This window comes from Canis aureus, chromosome 37, assembly GCF_053574225.1.
Source record: "Canis aureus isolate CA01 chromosome 37, VMU_Caureus_v.1.0, whole genome shotgun sequence".
Taxonomy (NCBI): Eukaryota; Metazoa; Chordata; class Mammalia; order Carnivora; family Canidae; genus Canis; species Canis aureus.
Genome location: NC_135647.1, coordinates 18,193,680 through 18,209,512, shown reverse-complemented (window position 1 = coordinate 18,209,512; position 15,833 = coordinate 18,193,680). Strand labels below are relative to the sequence as shown.

General features: G+C 38.0%; 1 pseudogene; it reads left to right on the top strand.

The window, feature by feature from the left end:
* Positions 1–549: 549 nt before the first annotated feature.
* Positions 550–2,181, top strand: LOC144306784 (elongation factor 1-alpha 1-like; annotated as a pseudogene).
* Positions 2,182–15,833: the final 13,652 nt, after the last annotated feature.

Sequence of the window (15,833 nt, the reverse complement as noted above, 5' to 3'; positions counted from 1 at the left end):
CATTTACTCTGTGCCAAGTGGTAAGTGCTAGGAAACAAGGGAGTAAACCAGAATCCCCACATTCAAAGACATAATGGTCTGTCTTTAGATGTTTGTGTCCATGTTCAAAGGGTGGAGTGTAATGATACCTCATCTTGTTGGAAATTTTACCTAAACAAAATGAAAGCTATGAGTTTCTATTTTCACTGTATGACATAAAAATGCACAGATAGCTCATATTTAGGAAAGGAAGATGTGGGAATTCTAAGGAGCTGAAATATACCAGGGGCACAAAAATGCTGAACTGTGGTTCATTTCTTCATGAAATGCTTCTTCACTGTCCCCAAAATAATTTAATTTAATATTTGTCACACTGGATTCTATCTGAAGTCAATCTGATTTGAGTTTTAGATCCAAGATCTTCCTTTTCATTCATTTCTTATCAAAATACCAAGTTCCCCAAATAGATCTATGAATTTTTAAAAATATGTAATCAGCTTTTTTTTTTTTGCAACAAGTTTGCCACTAGAACACTGGTATCATGAGGACCACCACTAAACCTAAACCAAAATGGGAAAGGAAAAGACTCATATCAACATCATTGTCATGACATGTAGATTCAGGCAAGTCTACTACTGGTCATCTGTTCTACAAATGTGGTGGGATCGACAAAAGAACTATTGAAAAAATGTGAGAAGGAGGCTCCTGAGATGAGAAAGGGACCCTTCAAGTATATCTGGGTAGTGGACGAACTAAAAGCAGAACATGAACATGATATCACCATTGATATCTCCTTGTGGAAATTCAAGACCAGTAAGTATTATGTGACTGTCATTGACACCCCAACACACAGAGACTCTCAAAACCATTATGACTGACACATCTCACGCTGACTGCTCTGTCCTGATTGTCACTGCTGTTTTTGGTGAATTTGAAAGAGTTCTCTCCAAAAATGGGTGGACTCATGAGCAAGCCCTTCTGGCTTACCCACTGGATGTGAAACAACTAATCTTTGGTGTTCACAAAATGGGGTCCACTGAGCCACCCTACAGCCAGATGATATGAGGAAATAATTAACGAAGTCAACACCTACATTAAGAAAATTGGCCACAGTTCCAAAACAGCAGTATATGCACCATTTTTGGTTGGAACGGTGACATCATACATGCTGGAGCCAAGTGCTAACCTGTCTTGGTTCAAGGCATGGAAAGCCACCTGTAAAGATGGCAATGCCTGCGGAACAGCACTGCTTGAAACTCTGGATTGCATTGTCACCAACTCATCGAACTGACAAGCCCTTGGGTCTGGACCTCCAGGAGGTCTACAAAATTGGTGATATTGGTGCTGTCCCTGTGGCCTGAGTGGGGACTGGTTTTTATTGTTGCTGCTGTTGTTGTTGTTTTTTAAGATTTACTTATTTATTTTAGAAGCAGAGAGGGACAGAGGGAAAGGGAGAGAGAATCCTAAGTGGACTCCATGCTGAGTGTGGAGCCCAATGTTGGGCTCAATCTCATGACCCCAAGGGTCTCAGACACTCAACTGACTGTGCCCCTCAGGCATCCCAGGAACTGGTGTTCTTAAACCTGGCATAGGAGTCACCTTCGCTTCAGTCAATGATATAGCTGAAGTCAAGTCTGCTGAAATGCACCACGAAGCATCGAGTGAGGCTATTCCTGGGGATACTGTGGGCTTCAATGTCAAGAACATATGTGTCGAAGACGTTTATCGTGGCACTGTGGCTGGTGACAATAAAAATGACCCACCAACAGAAGCAGGTGGTTTCACAGCTCAGCTGATTATCCTGAACCATCCAGCCAAATCAGTGTTGGATATGCACCTGTGTTGGATTGTGACACAGCTCACTTTGCTTGCACATCTGCTGAACTGAAGGGGAAGATGGACCACAGTCTTGGAAAAAAGCTGGAAGATGGCCCCAAGTTTCTGAAATCTGGTGATGCTGCCATCATTGATACTGTTCCTGGCAATCCTACGTAGGTTGAGAGCTTCCCTGATTATTCTCCTCAGGGCCATTTTGCTGTTTGTGACAGGAGACAGACGGTTTCTGTGGGTGTCATCGAAGCAGTGGACGAGAGGGCAGTTGGAGCTGGCAAGATCACCAAGTCTGCCCAGAGAGCTCAGAAAGCTCAGTGAACATTATCCCCAACACCTGCCACCCCAGTCTTAATCGGTGGAAGAATGGTCTCAAAGCAGTTGGTGTCAATTCACCATTTAAGTTTAATAGTAAGAGACTGGTTAATGATAGCAGTGCATCGTAAAACATTCAGAAGGAAAAGAGAATGTTTTGTGGACCATTTGGTGTGTGTGTGTGTGTGAGTTTAAAATTACTAATTTTTGAAATCAATACTTTTCAATGAAAGCAACTTGACCAAAGATCTGTCACAATTTTGAGGTCCATTAAAACAAAAGTTTAATGAGAAAAAAATGTTTAAATAAATAAAAGATAGAATCAAATTTTACTCTGCATCACTGTTCAGCTGTTTTTTTTTCCCCCAATGTCCAAGAAACTTCTTAACACCTACTTTACAAAATAAGCAAGAAATTGTCTATTTTGGGGATGGAAAAAAGGGGGTGGGAAATGAGACGTCTGGCCTAACCTCCTGTTATTTAGGCATGGAAATGATTTGTTTAGTGATCCTGCCACAATCGTAAAACAGCTTTTGCATTGTCTTGATTTCTCCATGTGTTTTGAAAGAGAATAGTGCACTTAAACTCTTGTTTTAATTCTTGAGAATTAAGTGTACATTTGGGGAGGGCAAAAAGGGGCATTATTGAAAGAAAAATGTTTCTAATATAACTTGGGAGACAACACAGAAAAAGAAAATGAATCAATGATTTTATTTTTGATTGAAAGGGATTTTATTTTACTTTTTTATGAATATTTTTACTTTATCTGACAGAGAGAGCCAGAGAGCACAAGTTGGGGGAATAGGAGAGGGAGATCCAGTCTCTGCTTGGATCAGGGAGCCCTTTGCAGGGCTCAGTCCCATGGTCCTGGGATCATGGTCTGAGCTGAAGGCAACCACTTCTCCCACTGAGCCACCCAGGTGCCCCACACTGAAAGGGATTTTAAAGCTCATCTTATTTAACTTCCATGTGTACAGATGAATGAACTGAATGTAAGTATCTTGCCCGGGAAGATCACGTAAACTAAGATGTCCTGACTTCTAGAATAGGGCTATGCTCCCCTCCAACTGTTATCATGGGATTACAGTGCAGAATGGTTTAATAAATATCATCATGTTGCCATTACTGTTTGTGAGGCCCGGTTGTACGTACAAAGTTTATGTAATACCCGATATGGAAATCCTAGTGCCCTAAAGTAACTGTTTAATGACGATGCCTTTGCTCTGTTCAGACCAGTGAAATGAACACACATTTCTAGCTCCATTTAATAAAAGGTCTCCTTGAGGGCACTAAATCCTGCTCTTCTGGAAAAGCTCATCCACCTCACATGGGTAAACAATTCGCTTCTTCACAAATTTTGTTTACTCACAGTCCATAAACAGAATAAATCCTGCTTTGTGTTATTGCTGTTATCACAAAATCAGACAGACTTCCCTGGAATGAATGGCAGTAGACTGTTGCTAACGTGTGTATCGGTTCTACACAGCTTCATGGAAAGGAAGAACAGGCTGACTAAACATGTTAGATTTACAGTTAGTTACATGACTAATCATTTACTTGTAGTTACTCTGGATACTTCTGTAGTGATGGGAAGCTAGTAGTCACTGTGGATGGCTTAAAAATAAAGTAGCCCATTTCATAGTTCGTAGGTAAACATTTCTGAGTTTTAAAAAATTTAATCAGCCAGAAAAATTTGCATTGGCTTCACCTGTATTCACCCAAACTATATTCTTTCTACCTTTATTTCATTACTTTCCTCAGCACATTGGTCTTTAACTCTTTCAGAGACCTAATTTTAAGATAAATTATAGGAAAGTAAATTTTTTAAAGATTTATTTTTTATTTTCAGAGAGAGAGAGAGAGAGACAGACAGAATGAGCAGGAAGAGGGGCACAGGGAGAGTATCTTTCACACAGACTCCTTGCTGAATGCAGAGCCTGATGCAGGGACTCTATCTCGCAACCCATGAGACCATGCCTTGAGCCAAAACCAAGAGTTGCTCACTTAACCGACTGAGCCACCTGGGTTCCCCTATATGAAAGTAAATTTTGAAAGAAACCAGTCAAGACCTAGATTTATGAAAAACAAAAATGGAATTAGGTGGTTGGAATCCTGTTGGTATTATTCAGTATCTTTTGTTTTTCAAACAAAATTTTCTTATCACTGTAGTTAAGGCTGGTGAGATTAGTGATTCTATTTTAAAAATATATTTGTAATTCAAGTTGCTTGGATTTTATTCTTTTTGGGGGGGCTTGCTTTCTTTTCCTTCACTTCCTTCCTTTCTTTATTCTTCTTTCTTATTTTTTTTTTTGTCAAACACAATATGCATAAAGAAGAAATAGTAAGAGATGACCATATATACTCCAGTTGCTTCACTTTGGAGAATTCTCTCTCTTTCCTGTCTATGCCTTAACCAAAAGAAAATTTCCAACTGCATGTAAAATTTTGGGAATATTGCAACATATTGATGGATCCTATATAATTCTCCTATATAATTCCTATTATAATCCTATGATAGAGAGCATCAGCTCTTTATTAAGACCAATTTGTTAAGATTTTCCTATTATTAGGTCATACTCACAAGAGAAGTTCTGCTTTTAATGACACTACCAATTTATATGCAAGGTACACCTATATCAAATCATCATACTGTACATCAGAAACACCACATAGACAACTCATTTCCTACCTGTCTGGGCCTCAGTTCACTTATCTGTAAAGGGATGGAAGAGATGTAATAACTTCTAAGGTTAGTTCCGGGACAAATTTTTACAAACTTGTTCTTAACACCTAAACTTTCCAGCAATCCTGACAGTGAAGAAAACCGCTACCAGAGTATGCACAAGGGAAATACTTTTTTTTGTGTTGTAGAATTTAGATCTAAAAATGCTGACGATGTACATTCAGAAAGCTCTAGGTTAAATAAGAAAATTATGGATGGATCTGCCATTTCCCATATTAAACACTCACACAGGCAATCCATTGTGGGTTATTTATTTCATGAAATGCCTTAATCCTTAAAGAGCTTAACAAAGTCAGAATATCCTTCTAATATTACTCTTCACAATTTGAAAACTTTGGTTATGACTAGCTTTGTTCTTGACTTTTAAGATTAGAGAGTCTTAATTTTCAAATGGCCTCATTATGCTGCACTCTTGCCATCACATTTGGAGTACATTTTGGGATGTTTCCATGGCCCTCCTCCAGTCCAAGCCTGGAGAAACTATGATTCTGTATATTTTGAGTTTCATTACAGTACAATTTTTGATGGCTCTTCTATTCTTTCTTTCCTTCTACTCTTTTTTGGTGGCAGATGCAGTACATTGGGGTGTTGGAGAACTTACAGGAAAAGCTTCACATACCCAAACTAAAGTGGCAGGACTTAAAAAGCAAATAGAATTAAATTCCTTTACAGTTATATTGTTTTACAACCGATAAAACCTTTCATTTTAAAAATGCAGAGAAGAGTGAGGACAAGGGTATGAGGTGTAAAAAATAAGTGAATTCCCTTATTTCTGATGAGCTCTCTTAGGGTTTCCCTGACACCACGTTTTCATTGCCAACTATCCCGACTGATCGGCCTCTGTGTTTCTAGCTTCATGTCAAATACAAAGAGTTTCCAGCCTCTATTTTTTTTCTTATCAGTGAAAATTCGAATCAGACATTGTCACAGCTGTTTGGATGCTTCTTTTTCTAAGTTCCTTTAAAACCCACAAAGGCAGAATTTCTTTCTTTCTTTTTGTTTTCTTCTTTGTATCCCTAATCCTAGCAAAGAACCTGGCATGCAGCAGGAACTCTGGGCTGAACTAGTAAATGCTTGCATCAAGAAGCACTGTGTGCCCTGAACACTACCCACCAATGACTTCTTCCATGTCAGGATTACTGGAAAGCTCCAGTAATGTGCTAAGAATAGGTTCAGAAAAAGTCTGCGCTGGAACTAACCTGAGGAACCCTTCCATCTTCTTATGTCCATTTACAGATGAGGAATGATGTCTGGAGAAGATTAAAATGTACAAATCAGAAACAAAATAGACAACCTATTTTCAAGTAGTATAAGCAGTAATATTAACATACAACAAATTCTATTCACAATTATATTCACAACAGAGTCAGATGATATAATTTCTCATATTTTGCCCAGCTTCACTGAGGCATAATTGACAAATAAAACTTGTGTATATTATATATATATATATATATATATATATATATAATATACATATTATGCAATGTGATGATTTATTATAGCTATTCATTGTGAAATGACCACAATTAGCTAATTAACACATTCATCGTCTCTTATTATTGAGCACCGATCATACCAGAACATTTTGCCTTCTAATAGCTCTGTTGTGATATTTACTGGGTTGTCTCTGAGTTCTCAGGGTCAGGTCGGCTCACAGATGGGGGTTATGGTACAGCAGCCAGGGACTGTGGTGATGGAGATGGAGGAGGCTGCATAGAGTCTTGAGCAACAGGGCCAATGGGAACAGAGGTTTTGCCTTCACAATCATCCAAAATGGGGTTGGATCTGAGAGGGGATCTAGCCTGGAGAAAGAGAAAAGGTGGATCCTTGCAGGCTTCAGGAGTGGGGACAGCTTCTCCTATTCCCTTTTGATCTGATATTTGAAATGAGGATAAAAACAAGAGAATACCAGAATATGCAGGATACTCAGCCAGAAACAGGCCTGATGGGTTGTGTATTCTGTCCCTGGAGTCTTCATGCTGCCCTTCCGAGGTAACAAACTTGTTACACATTAGCCTATGAATCTAGACTGGAAAGAGACATCACCAAATTTTGCTAGTTTGTGGAGTAGGAATCCAGCGATTTGGACTCTGGGAAATTCAAGAAGGAGGCTGAGGCTGCCTGAGTCCCCACAGTACACACACATACATTTATATGAATATATACATTTGCAAAAATATACACTGTGCTGGTTGGTAAATATTCTTTCTATTCTTACTATTGGTATTAGAGATAGAAATATTAAAATGAAGATAAACTGAATTAAACTTTCCCAATTCTCTGGGGAAAGTTAATTTGTAACATGTTGAAAACAGATATTCAAATAAGATTCTGGAATATCTTCCCTAGAACTAAAAACAAAACAAAACAACACCGAAATCTGATTCCTAACAAACTTTTTTGAAGCAAGTGTTTTTTTATCAGGCAGTAAATCTATATAACCAAGTATTTCAATATAACCAAGTATTTCAGTGTATGAAGATTCAGAAAACATACATATATCCTAAGAATTTTTTTTTAAATTTGATTTTTGGCTAACATTTTATTCAGCAAATATATTCCAGAGTAACATAAAATATGTCCAGTTAGTTCATGAGTTTCTTGAAACAGTTGGTGTCTAAATAATTTTATTCTTGGCAGAAGTAACTTCCTGTTTTAAAAGAAAATAACTTAAAAGGTCTTATAAGGAAGACTCATAAGTCTTCTTGGAAATCAAGTGTTTCTTACAAAACATTTTGATGTGTTTAGTACAGAGGAATTAGGAACATATGGGTTACATTTTCCTTAAAATGCACATGGTTTTTAAAAATTAAAGGGTAATGTTCTTGGCAAAATAGGTTTTGCCAAACCCAAACTGCTTAAAAAATTGTTCAAGATGTTCAGCAAGGCCAAAGGGCCCCAGGCTTCCACAGTCCTAATAATAGAATCAATCAGGAAAACCAGAATGAAGTCACTAAACTCATTTTAACAATCTCTTGAAAAAACCCAACAAAAATAAATCTCAATGTAGTAACAATCACAAGCAATTAGAATATAATAACTTTTATGCTCATACTGAATAAAACCCCAAGCTGGTAGTTAAAATCGTGCTAGGAATTCTGGAAAGTTGGCAGTGTACTTTGCTTGACTGAAATAATTGATTACATCTATAAAAATGGCGAAGAGACTAGAAGGGATTGCACAGATAAAGCACTTACCAGAAACAATTTAAAAATTTTACTGTGATTGCTTAAGGAATAGAGGTTTACGCGATTGTTTAAAACCCACGCATTCTTTAGTAAAAAGATGTATTCAGAGGCAATGACCACAAAAATTTCATTAACCTGGTATTGAGCACTACTTGTCTTATCTGGAAAAGAGTCTATTAAAGCGTTCAGTGATGTTCCCAGGGATGATGGGATGAAACAATTCAGGACATCAGACCTGAGGCTGTCTATGTATACGGCCAGAATCAATTCGGTGTAATGTCAACTGTCAGCAAACAAATCTAAAGGGAATCCAAGTCTCTACTCATCAATATTTGCTTCTCAAAAGTGCTTATTTTAAAGGTACTTTGGTCTTGCACATAGTAGGGATCTGTTAGGAATGCATTGATCGGATTTTGTTTCTTTGCCTGAAAAAAATTTTCATATTCTCTTTCAAGTTCTTCATTTTTTATACAAAACCTGTCTCTGGACATTAAAACCCCTTTAGGGGTTTTGTTTGTTTGTTTGTTTTGAAGGTTGACTCCTTGGTGTTTTAAGAAAAAAATACTGCAAGACCTTAAAATAATTATAAAAAAATCTTATTCTTCTCCAACTCAGACTTTATATAATCACCTCCAGCTAAAGATAGAAACATTATGTTTCCCAGTTGGGCCAGTTGAGCCAATAGTGAAAAGGTTCTGGAATCCTTCCAATTTCCTCTTCTCTGCTCAAGATGCATGGCATTGTCTCCTGCTGAGAAGAATTGTAATTACTAGACAGCTTGGGAATAGGGCAGGCCAGATCAGCAGACTTTTGCATGGGACATAAAGTTTGCAAGAGGCAAAGTGCTCATAGAAATAGCATCAGTGTCACTTCTTTTTGTTCTACTAGTTTTCTAGAAAACTGTATATTTTGAAAGGGGACAGGAGTGAGACATTGTAATTCAGAAAGGAGGATCTGAGAGGGCGTCTAGGTTGAGCCATAGGGGTTGTGGTTGTGAGAATTATTGTATGTATGCAAGGTGGAGGGTGTTGCATGAACTTTCATCTAAATCTAAGTGGATAAAGAATTGTGTGAGTGTGTGCGTGTGTGTGTCTAGGGGAGTTTGGCTTTATCAGAATCACTCTGTGATGGTGGGGAGGAAAGAGTATCTCAAAGGGCACTAAAAAGATATATATCAAGGCTATGGTTTCATTACTAAAAAGTGATTTAAGAGGAGTGATCTAATTACGTTGATTAAAGATTTCTAAGGGGAATTAACCTTCAGATGTCAAAGAAAAAAATATTTTAATTAGAATATTTCCAGAAGTCTCTCTCAGTGATATTGACACAAACTTTCTATTGACTGTCTTGTCCTTTCTGCTCTACTGCATCACACCGTACCCTACTTTATCTTACTCCGTTTAAATCTTGGTCATAACTCCCTAACACGATTTCCTTCTTACCAATGTATCTTCATCCACTGTTTGCAAAAAACATTTCTCTGTGAAGCTTTCTTTGACAATTCCAGTCCACTGGTTCCTCCCTCAATTGTCTAAACTCATAATACTTTTATCATTTCGTATGGTTTATTTGATGCATGCCAATATACTACATTAATGGTTTAATTTGTCTCCTTGGCCCCAATTAGACTACAAATCACTTTGAGGCAAAAGACTATATGCTGTATATTTCTCTGTATTTCTTGCACTGTCTAGAATCTTCTACATAAGAAGTACTAATGAATATTTGTTGAGTGAATTAAGTTCATGCATAAAAATGTGCACATATAACCCTTGTATAGAGTGACAAAAATAATAGAAGAATTTAAAACTTATGAAAAGTTATTTTTTCTGTCACCCTAGCAATATTTTGTTGAAATTCTTCATACTGAGTATAGTTGTACTGTCTCTTGATTTCTTAGGGAAGTTATGTTTTTCTTGTGAGTATGAATCGTGATCAACGACTCAGGTGTGTGAGATATATAATGTTCTTATTCTACAAATGAATTTGATTTCATATTGCGGGTCAGTTTCAACAGAAGTTGTTTGGGGGTTCCCTACACTCCATTTTCCCTGGAGTTGTATCTGACTCTGGAGATCTTTTTTTTTATAATAAATTTATTTTTTTATTGGTGTTCAATTTACCAACATACAGTACAGAATAACACCCAGTGCTCATCCCGTCAAGTGCCCCCCTCAGTGCCCGTCACCCATTCACCCCCACCCTCCCGCCCTCCTCCCCTTCTACCACCCCTAGTTCGTTTCCCAGAGTTAGGAGTCTTTATGTTCTGTCTCCCTTTCTGATATTTCCCACACGTTTCTTCTCCCTTCCCTTATATTCCCTTTCACTATTATTTATATTCCCCAAATGAATGAGAACATACACTGTTTGTCCTTCTCCGATTGACTTACTTCACTCAGCATAATACCCTCCAGTTCCATCCACGTTGAAGCAAATGGTGGGTATTTGTCATTTCTAATAGCTGAGGAATATTCCATTGTCTACATAGACCACATCTTCTTTATCCATTCATCTTTCGATGGACACCGAGGCTCCTTCCACAGTTTGGCTATTGTGGACATTGCTGCTAGAAACATCGGGGTGCAGGTGTCCCGGCGTTTCATTGCATCTGAATCTTTGGGGTAAATCCCCAACAGTGCAATTGCTGGGTCGTAGGGCAGGTCTATTTTTAACTCTTTGAGGAACCTCATCACAGTTTTCCAGAGTGGCTGCCCCAGTTCACATTCCCACCAACAGTGTAAGAGGGTTCCCTTTTCTCCGCATCCTCTCCAACATTTGTGGTTTCCTGCCTTGTTAATTTTCCCCATTCTCACCGGGGTGAGGTGGTATCTCATTGTGGTTTTGATTTGTATTTCCCTGATGGCAAGTGATGCAGAGCATTTTCTCATGTGCTGGTTGGCCATGTCTATGTCTTCCTCTGTGAGATTTCTCTTCATGTCTTTTGCCCATTTCATGGTTGGATTGTTTATTTCTTTGGTGTTGAGTTTCATAAGTTCTTTATAGATCTTGGAAACTAGGCCTTTATCTGATACGTCATTTGCAAATATCTTCTCCTATTCTGTAGGTTGTCTTTTAGTTTTGTTGACTGTATCCTTTGCTGTGCAAAAGCTTCTTATCTTGATGAAGTCCCAATAGTTCATTTTTGCTTTTGTTTCTTTTGCCTTCATGGATTTATCTTGCAAGAAGTTGCTGTGGCCGAGTTCAAAAAGGGTGTTGCCTGTGTTCTCCTCTAGGATTTTGATGGAATCTTGTCTCACATTTAGATCTTTCATCCATTTTGAGTTTATCTTTGTGTATGGTGCAAGAGAGTGGTCTAATTTCATTCTTCTGCATGTGGATGTCCAATTTTCCCAGCACCACTTATTGAAGAGACTTTCTTCCAATGGATAGTCTTTCCTCCTTTATCGAATATTAGTTGACCATAAAGTTCAGGGTCCACTTCTGGGTTCTCTATTCTGTTCCATTGATCTATGTGTCTGTTTAGTGCCAGTACCACACTGTCTTGATGACCACAGCTTTGTGGTCATTTCAACCTGAAATCTGGCATTGTGATGCCCTCAGCTATGGTTTTATTTTTTATTTTTATTTTTATTTTTAATTTATTTTTTTCTTTTTAAAAATTCCCCTGGCTATTCAGGGTCTTTTCTGATTCCCCACAAATCCTAAAATAATTTGTTCTAACTCTCTGAAGAAAGTCCATGGTATTTTGATAGGGATTGCATTAAACGTGTAAATTGCCCTGGGTAACATTGACATTTTCACAATATTAATTCTGCCCATCCATGAGCATGGAATATTTTTCCATCTCTTTGTGTCTTCCTCAATTTCTTTCAGAAGTGTTCTATAGTTTTTAGGGTATAGATCCTTTACCTCTTTGGTTAGGTTTATTCCTAGGTATCTTATGCTTTTGGGTGCAATTGTAAATGGGATTGACTCCTTATGACTCTGGAGATCTTAAACAGTTCTATGACTCTGAGTGGAATTGGCCCTTGGCCTTTAATTTAGGAAAGTCACAGCTGAGATATCTTTTTCTGTCTACCCTATCTCATTTGGTGTTGGGCTCTTTCTTAAGTCTATGCCATCTTTAGAGTTAGAGGTTTATCCTGCTGCTTCTCTTCATGATGGGTCCCAGAAAACTCCAAGAGGCTGATCTGATCTCATCACCCTAGATTTGTGAGGGTTTGCATCTCTGAGATTTTGCCATCCTTTCAGGGTCCATCTAAGGAAGAGGATTCTGGGATTCTCTTTGGAACCCACGAAAACATCTTCTTTCACAATTCCCCTTAGAACTATCACCCTTTCTCTCTTGTCTCTAGTGAAATATAATCCAATTTTGTTATTTGTGAATATGGCATTAGAGTGGAATCTTATTCTTCTTGGATCTTTTGCTATAATTTATATCATTTCTTCTGGATTATTTCGCATTTTAGGATTTTCTTTGTATTTATTATTTATTTATTTATTTATTTATTTATTTATTTATTTATTTCTGAGAGAGAAAAAGAGAACATGAGTGGTAGCATGAGGAAGAAGGGGCAGAAAGAGAGAGAGAGAGAATCTTTAGGCAGACTCCCTGCTGAGCATGGAGCCCAACACAGGGCTCGATCTCACCACCCTGGAGATCATGACCTGAGCTAAATCAAGAGTCCATTGCTTTACTGACTGAGTCCCATGTGGGCACCCCCCCCTTTTTTTCCCCTTTTAAATAGATTACAGGCAGGAAATCAAGCGAGGAAATTATACTTAATGGTCTAAATTCTTGAATAAGAGTAGGAATAAGAGTGGGTTAGGTTAGCAAACTATTATAAGAAAAAATCAATTGCTATCTCAATGGCATGTTTTCCCCCATTACATTTAGGAAAAGGAAATAACAGATTTCCTCAAGCTATTTCTACCTATGCAAAATCATGAAGCCAGAATAAATGGTTTCTCCTAGAGTACTTAAAGAAACTGAAGGAATTATTGAAAAAAAAGTCTATCCTGAAGGTATTGCCAATGACCCAGGTAGCAGAGTAGAGTAGAGTGATTTGATGACAGAGAGCAGATTAAGTGTGGCTAAAGAGGCCATGGCTCTTAAGAAAACCAAGATCAGGTAAGACGTGACTCTGAACGGACTTCGTTGGCCTCTTAAAGAATGGTAAAGATGCTTCTATAGCCAGTATACTTATAAAGGTTTTCCTGAATAAAAAAGAAGTCCAATTAGGAGCAAGAAGGTTGACATATAAGAATGCTAGGACTGTAACTAAGACCTTGTAGCTAGCAACTCATGACCACATTTTCCCTGATTCTGGTAAGAAAGGTTTGGTTATTCATTAAGAATTGCATTTGTGTTTTACATAACTTACTTGGTTTCCTAGTGGTGCATGTGTAACATATAAGATCCTACGTTTGCTAGTCCTACTGGCTAAGTTAGATAGATTTGTTCATGCACTGGAAATCAGCTATGAGCAATGTCTGTATACACCATAAAGTTGTGGTGTTGGAGAGGGAACCATGACAGGCAACATTTTTGTGGTCTTCATGGAACCAACATTTTAGAACTAGTCTCTATGACATTTTTTTGGCTTTCTTCCAATAATTTCTTCCTTTTTTATCCTCACTGGAAGATTTTGGTAGAGGTATCTGGACCCAGGTTTGACCACATGCTCATGATATTGGTGATTAGGCACAGAATACCCCGGACCAATGCCTAAATAGGAGATGCTCCTAATTGGGTGCTTCCTATTATCCAGTGCAAAGATATGAACCAATTCAAAACACTCACTCCTGACATTTACCAGCTGCCTGACTTGAGCCTCTTTTTCCTATGTGATAGAGAAGTGGTAAATCTCTTTGACTTTATGGAATTGCTAGGGGCTTGAGATCATTTCTTTCTTTTTTTTTTTTTTTAATGATAGTCACACAGAGAGAGAGAGAGAGAGGCAGAGACACAGGCAAAGGGAGAAGCAGGCTCCATGCACTGGGATCCCGACGTGGGATTCGATCCCGGGTCTCTAGGATTGCGCCCTGGGCCAAAGGCAAGCGCTAAACCGTTGCACCACCCAGGGATCCCGAGATCATTTCTAAACTAGAAAAAGATATATAAATATAAGATATGGTTACATTTTCATATAATTAGATAATATCTTTTAATAAGTACTAATTGCTAGCTAAAATTATTTGAAGCAAAGGGACAGCTTATTTTTGAAATCACTTTTTGCTTTTTATGGTTTTCTGATAGAATCAACCTCAGGTTTATCTCACACTTATGTGCTCAGAAATATTTAAAATACAAAAATATTTGGTAGAATGTCTGAGTCATGTCTGTTAAGTTTTCTATGTGATATATCAATTTCTCTACTCAAACTACCACACGTAGTGATATTAAAACCCAGTATGATACGAGATCCCCAAACAGTGACTCTGTCAAATGTACTTTTGCAAATGGTGATAGGGAGGACATAAGGAAAACAAAGATGTCTTGAATATTTAAAAATTTTCGTTACTAGGCATTTGAGATGGTGTAGATGAAACTTAGCATGACTAGAATTAAAGTAACTTTTTCTGGGGCAACTGGGTGGCTCAGTCTGTTAAGTGACTGACTCTTGATTTTGGCTTAGGTCATGATCTCAAGGTCAGGTGACCAAGCCCCATTTTGGGCTTACACTCAGCGTGGAGTCTGCTTGAGGATTTGCTCTCTCCCTCTGCCCCTTCCCCCACTGATGTGCTGTCTCTCTCTCTCTCTCTCTCCCCCCCTCTCTCTCAAATAAATAAATCTTTTTTAAAAAAGGATTATTTTTCTAACATAAAATACATTAGAACATATGCTTGCTAAAATCATGAACTTAGGTGTATATGCCTTCTTACCTTTCTCCAAATATAATTTCATTAATGAATCCTCAAATATGAAGGCCAGGATTATCATGTTTCCTGAAACTTGAACTGTAACAAAGTTCACAAGCTCTCCAACTTGAATAGAAATACTTGTCTTTCGGGATTTTTTTTTTTTTTTTTTTTGCCAGATTCACAGATGCCTTGAATATGCTTGTCTTCTCTTGCTTCTGTTTGAGTTAACCAATCTGTTAATGGGAAGGAATCAGAAATATTGCTCAGTTTTTGTTGCTTGTATGTATCTTAAGGATTTTCTGGGATTCTCAAGAGCCAGAATACCATCTGAGAAAGTGAACCCTCAGAAAGCTGTGAGAAAAGGTGGGATTTAGATTGAGAAAATTTTAAGAGTTCAGAATGTGAAACCCCGCTTGCTTAAACCTATAATGTTCACTGACTTTTTTTTAATGGGTAATTAGATCAAGGGACAAAGTCAAGGATTCCTGCTACTTTCTAGTTTAAGCCTCTGTTGTTTGATATTAGTTAAATGTTCTTTTAGCTGTAAGGGAATAAAGCCCAACTCATGCCGATTTAAGTAAAAACAAAGTAAAAGCAGAGTGTGTGTGTTGGCGGGGGGGGGGGGGGGGCGGGGGGCTTGTCGGCACATGTTGCCACAATGCCAAGACTAGTCTGTATTCAGGCATGGCTGGATTCAAAGATGTGGGCAATATTAAAAGCATCAGCGGCTTTCTCTCCACTGTACTTTCCTATGTGGTTTTATTTTTTTGTGGTGAAGTCTCCTTATAAAATAGCTATTCTCCACTCATATCCTCTAAGCTTAGTAATGCCCAGCAGAAAAAGAGAACCTCTTTCATGATAGGTCCGGCGAAAGCTCTAGGGTTCAGTTTTACTGGAACACATTCATTCTGTGTCTATCTCCAAACCATTGTGGACAAAGGGTAGACTCT